The 6,451-nt window shown below is 41.4% G+C and overlaps 1 non-coding gene across 1 annotated transcript; it reads right to left on the bottom strand.

Moving 5' to 3' along the window:
- Positions 1 to 1,249: 1,249 nt before the first annotated feature.
- Positions 1,250 to 1,356, bottom strand: LOC114417607. The gene has a single exon (XR_003667866.1). It is a non-coding gene; the product is annotated as a small nucleolar RNA R71 (small nucleolar RNA).
- Between the last annotated feature and the right edge of the window lie 5,095 nt (positions 1,357 to 6,451).

The raw sequence follows: 6,451 nt of genomic DNA, 5'->3' as shown, positions 1-6,451 counted from the left end.
GATTGTGCTTGAAAACAGAGTAGTAGTAGAAATCAGCTTGCGGCAAAAACATAGTAGTAGAAATCAGCTAGAGACGGATTTTAGCGACCACCCATGCTGAATTAATTGGGATTTTTTGTTTTAGTAGCTAGGGTTTTTATTTTTGGCTGAATTTTTTTGTGGTAACTTCTTTTAATCCATATTTTGTGGGAAAAATAGCTAGAGCCTTTAGTTTGGTCAGATTTGAAAGTTCCAAAAAACTAGCAAATTTTGTGTTTGTCAAAACTTCAAACGGCCATAACTTTTGCTCCGGTTATCAGAATCGCAATTATTATATATGCATTTGGGGTAGAAAATAATTTCCTACGCCGTGGCAGCCTACCATAGGCCGGCTGAGGTCTCCATCGTCCAAAAAAAGCGATTCTGTCAAAAGTTTTTTATTTTTTCAAGTTTTATTCACTTATTTTTCTTAACCTACCAATTTTAGCTTTCATAGTTAGACTTTGAATTTTTGTCTGAAATATTTTGTGCTATCTTCTCATCATTTTATAAGGTTGCTCACAAAATTTCAAGTCATTTGATATCATTTGAGGGTAGTTTGTAGTTCAAACCTACACCTTTATTTACATGACAAGGCAACTAGTTGGGTGCATGCTGAATGTAGTGTATGACTAGAGGCAATCCATATGACTTACAACCCTTTGATCCTGAGATAGATAGGACATTTCATAGATTAGTTAGGCATCATTTTATACCTTTTGATCATTCTGAGCGTTCCATAACTGGTGAATCTGTGCATTCTGTTATTGGTGATTTTGAACATCCTGATCTTGAGCATTATAATTTTGAGCATTCTGATTCTGAGCATTCTGATTTTGCACATTCTGAGAACATGGCACAACCTCCACCTCGTGAGAGGACTCTAAGGGAAATGGCTGCACCTGATTTCACCTATGAAAGCTTGTGCATCCAATACCCTGATGAGGATGTCCCATATGTTCTTAAAACTGGACTGATTCATTTGCTTCCAAAGTTTCATGGCCTTGCAGGTGAAGACCCGCACAAACATTTGAAAGAATTTCACATTGTCTGCTCCACCATGAAACCCCCAGATGTCCAAGAGGATCACATATTTCTGAAGGCTTTTCCTCATTCATTAGAGGGAGTGGCAAAGGACTGGCTGTATTACCTTGCTCCAAGGTCCATCACGAGCTGGGATGACCTTAAGAGAGCATTCTTAGAAAAAAATTTCCCTGCTTCCAGGACCACAGCCATCAGGAAGGATATCTCAGGTATTAGACAACTCAGTGGAGAGAGCCTGTATGAGTACTGGGAGAGATTTAAGAAACTATGTGCCAGTTGCCCCCACCATCAGATTTCAGAACAGCTTCTTCTCCAATACTTTTATGAAGGACTCAGTAATATGGAGAGAAGTATGATAGATGCTGCCAGTGGTGGAGCCCTTGGAGACATGACTCCTGCTGAAGCCAGAAATTTAATTGAGAAGATGGCCTCCAACTCCCAGCAGTTTAGTGCCAGAAATGATGCCATAGTCATTAGAGGAGTGCATGAGGTAGCTACAAACCCATCTGCATCATCTGAAACTAAGAAGCTTGAAGGCAAACTGGATGCGTTGGTCAACTTGGTAACCCAGCTGGCCTTGAATCAGAAATTTGTACCTATCGCAAGGGTTTGTGGTTTGTGCTCCTCTGCTGACCACCATACAGACCTTTGCCCTTCCATGCAGCAACCTAGAGCAATTGAGCAGCCTGAAGCTTATGCAGCAAATATATACAATAGACCTCCTCAACCTCAGCAGCAAAATCAACCACAGCAGAGCAATTATGAGCTTTCCAGCAACAGATACAACCCTGGATGGAGGAATCACCCTAACCTCAGATGGTCCAGCCCTCAGCAACAACAACAGCAGCCTGCTCCTTCCTTCCAAAATGCTGCTGGCCCAAGCAGACCATACATTCCTCCACCAATCCAACAACAGCAACAACCCCAGAAACAACCAACAGTTGAGGCCCCTCCACAACCTTCCCTTGAAGAACTTGTGAGGCAAATGACTATGCAGAACATGCAGTTTCAGCAAGAGACCAGAGCCTCCATTCAGAGCTTAACCAATCAGATGGGACAATTGGCTACTCAATTGAATCAACAACAGTCCCAGAATTCTGACAAGCTGCCTTCTCAAGCTGTCCAAAATCCCAAAAATGTCAGTGCCATTTCATTGAGGTCGGGAAAGCAGTGTCAAGGACCTCAACCCGTAGCACCTTCCTCATCTGCAAATGAACCTGCCAAACTTCACTCTATTCCAGAAAAAGGTGATGACAAAAATCTACCTAACAATTTCTGTGCAGGTGAATCTTCTTCCACAGGTAATTCTGATTTGCAGAAGCAGCACATTCCCCCTCTTCCATTCCCTCCAAGAGCAGTTTCCAACAAAAAAATGGAAGAGGCAGAGAAAGAGATCTTGGAAACATTTAGAAAAGTAGAGGTAAACATACCTCTGTTGGATGCAATAAAGCAAATTCCAAGATATGCCAAATTCTTGAAGGAGCTGTGCACTAATAAGCGGAAGCTTAAAGGAAGTGAACGAATTAGCATGGGCAGAAATGTCTCCGCATTGATTGGTAAATCTGTTCCTCAAATTCCTGAAAAATTCAAAGATCCAGGTACATTCAGCATACCTTGTATTATAGGGAATAGTAAGTTTGACAATGCCATGCTAGATTTAGGAGCCTCTGTTAGTGTTATGCCTCTGTCAATTTTTAATTCTCTATCTCTAGGTCCCTTGCAGTCAACTGATGTGGTAATTCATTTAGCTAATAGAAGTGTTGCCTATCCTGTTGGTTTCATAGAAGATGTCTTAGTTAGAGTTGGTGAACTGATTTTCCCTGTTGATTTTTATATCTTGAATATGGAAGATGGATTTTCTCAAGGATCAGTTCCCATCATTCTAGGCAGACCCTTTATGAAAACTGCTAGAACTAAGATAGATGTTTATGCAGGCACACTGTCCATGGAGTTTGGTGATATAACTGTTCATTTTAATATTCTGGATGCTATGAAATACCCATCTGAAGATCTTTCTGTATTTTGTGCTGAAATAATTGACCATGTTGTTGATGAATACATGACTGATCTTTATTCTAATCTGCATGCCTCTCACTCTTCATGCATTGAGTCTGAAATTGTACTTGATCATATGTCTGAATTTGATGTTGAGAGTGAATCTGAGAGTGATATTGATTGCATGCCTGGTGGTGGTGTTTTACCTCTTGAGATTGATTTTATAGAGTCAGATAGGACTAACCATGTTTCAGGAAGTACACATACCTCTGACTTTCTTTATGAGGTAAAGGCTGAGAAATCATCTCCTTCTACCACTGTCCAGCCGACCACACCAGAATTGAAGCCTCTGCCATCAAATTTAAAATACGCTTACTTGGATGATAGCAAGAGTTTTCCAGTGATTATATCTGCCTCCCTTGCTGATGAGCAAGAGGAGAAGTTGTTGTCAGTTCTCAAGAAGCATAAGAAGGCTATAGGCTGGACCCTGGCGGACATTCCTGGTATTAGCCCATCCACATGTATGCATCGAATAAATTTAGAGGATGAAGCTAAACCAGTAAGACAACCACAGAGAAGACTCAACCCGGTGATTCTTGATGTAGTGAAGAAGGAGATAACCAAGCTTTTGCAAGCTGGAATCATTTATCCTATCTCCGACAGCCAATGGGTGAGTCCCGTCCAGGTAGTCCCGAAAAAAACTGGCCTCACAGTGATCAGAAATGAGAAGGAGGAGTTGATTCCTACTCGGGTGCAGAACAGTTGGAGAGTCTGCATTGACTATAGGAGGCTGAACCAAGTTACGAAAAAGGACCATTTTCCCCTGCCATTCATTGACCAGATGCTTGAACGCCTGGCAGGTAAATCCCACTACTGTTTCCTTGATGGTTTTTCTGGTTATATGCAAATTACTATTGCTCCTGAGGATCAGGAAAAGACCACATTCACCTGCCCCTTCGGCACTTTTGCTTATAGGAGGATGCCTTTCGGCCTGTGCAATGCCCCTGGTACCTTCCAACGGTGCATGATTAGTATTTTCAGTGATTTTTTAGAAAATTGCATAGAGGTGTTTATGGATGATTTCACTGTATATGGATCCTCTTTTGATGGTTGTTTGAATAGTTTGGAAAAAGTTTTGAATAGATGCATTGAAACTAACCTTGTTCTAAATTTTGAAAAATGTCATTTTATGGTTGAGAAAGGTATAGTTTTAGGCCACATTATTTCCAATAAGGGTATTGAAGTAGATCCTACAAAAATTTCTGTTATTTCACAATTGTCTTACCCCTCTTGTGTGCGAGAGGTGCGATCTTTTCTTGGTCATGCAGGATTCTGCAGGCGCTTTATAAGGGATTTTAGCAAAGTAGCCCTTCCACTGTCCAACTTGTTGCAAAAGGAGGTGGAGTTTGACTTTAATGACAGATGCAAAGAGGCTTTTGATTGCCTCAAAAGAGCGTTGACTACCACCCCCATCATCCAGGCACCCGATTGGACAGCCCCTTTTGAGCTTATGTGTGATGCATCAAATTATGCATTGGGGGCTGTCCTTGCTCAGAAAATTGATAAATTGCCCAGGGTGATATATTATGCTTCTAGGACTTTAGATGTTGCCCAAGCAAATTATACTACTACTGAGAAAGAGCTTCTAGCCATAGTTTTTGCTCTTGAAAAATTTCGATCTTATTTGCTTGGTACTCGCATTATTGTTTATACTGACCATGCAGCTCTAAAGTACTTGTTGAAGAAGGCTGATTCCAAGCCTAGGTTGATCCGATGAATGCTCTGGCTCCAAGAGTTTGACTTGGAGATCCGTGATAGGAGCGGAGCACAAAATCTAGTTGCTGATCATTTGAGTCGGATCGAACTGTCTCTGATGCAGATTCACCTATTCGGGATGATTTCCCGGATGATCATTTGTATATATTGTATAGTATTTCTGACTCTCTTTCTACTCCCTGGTTTGCTAACATTGTCAATTATTTAGTTGCCTCTGTTTTTCCTCCCTTAGCATCTAAGGTCCAAAAAGATAAGATTAAAAGTGATGCTAAGCATTTTATTTGGGATGACCCCTACTTGTGGAAATTGTGCAGTGATCAGGTCATTAGACGGTGCATTCCAGATCATGAGACTGACTCAGTCCTGCAGTTCTGTCATTCTTCCGCACCGGGAGGTCATCTGGGTGTTCAAAGGACAGCTCGCAAAGTGCTTGATTGTGGTTTTTATTGGCCCACCATCTTTAAAGATGCGTGGAAGATCTGCAGCACTTGTGAGCAGTGTCAGAGAGCAGGAAATACACTTACATGGTGACAACAAATGTCTCAGCAACCTATGCTATTCTGTGAGGTGTTTGATGTCTGGGGTATAGATTTCATGGGTCCTTTTCCTGTCTCTTTTGGTTATGTTTACATTCTCCTTGCAGTTGATTATGTTTCAAAATGGGTGGAAGCCAAGCCCACTAGAACTAATGATGCTAAAGTTGTCGCAGACTTTGTCAGGTCTAATCTGTTTTGCAGGTTTGGAGTACCTAAAGCAATTGTTAGTGATCAAGGAACCCATTTTTGCAACAGGACAATGCATGCCCTGCTTAAAAAGTACGGGGTGGTACACAGAGTATCCACACCATACCACCCCCAGACTAATGGACAGGCAGAAATTTCTAACAGGGAAATCAAGAGAATTCTAGAGAAGATTGTGCAGCCAAGCAGGAAAGATTGGAGTACCAGGCTTGATGATGCTCTCTGGGCACATCGGACTGCCTACAAAGCACCCATAGGAATGTCTCCTTATCGGGTTGTCTTTGGAAAGGCATGTCATCTTCCAGTGGAAATTGAGCACAAAGCATACTGGGCAGTGAAGACTTGCAACTTCTCTATGGATCAAGCTGGCGAGGAAAGGAAGTTGCAACTGAGTGAGTTAGATGAAATCCGCCTAGAAGCCTACGAGAATGCCAAGTTCTACAAAGAAAAGACCAAGAAGTTCCATGATAGCATGATAGTTAAAAAAAGACTTCGTGGTTGGGCAAAAAGTGTTATTGTATAATTCTAGGCTTGGACTCATGAGTGGTAAGTTGAGGTCTAAGTGGATTCGTCCTTTTGTTGTTACTAATATTTTTCCTTATGGTACAGTTGAGATCAAAAGCGACTCCACAAACAAGAGCTTCAAGGTCAACGGACATCGACTTAAGCCATTCCTCACGAACCCTTCTTTAGTGGACGTAGTGGTGGAAGAGACTTCCTTACTCCACCCTACTCTTCCTCCACCATGACTTGGGGAGTTTTTCTTTTCCTATCTCCTTCTTTGCTTTTATTACACTTGTCCGATTCTCTTTGATGATTTAATTATTTTTAATCTTTTAATTGTGCTACATTGAGGACAATGTGTTGTTTAAGTATGG

This window comes from Glycine soja, chromosome 6, assembly GCF_004193775.1.
Source record: "Glycine soja cultivar W05 chromosome 6, ASM419377v2, whole genome shotgun sequence".
In the NCBI taxonomy this organism is placed as follows: Eukaryota; Viridiplantae; Streptophyta; class Magnoliopsida; order Fabales; family Fabaceae; genus Glycine; species Glycine soja.
The sequence above is the reverse complement of the archived record's forward strand: the minus strand, read 5'-3'. Positions and strand labels throughout refer to the sequence as shown.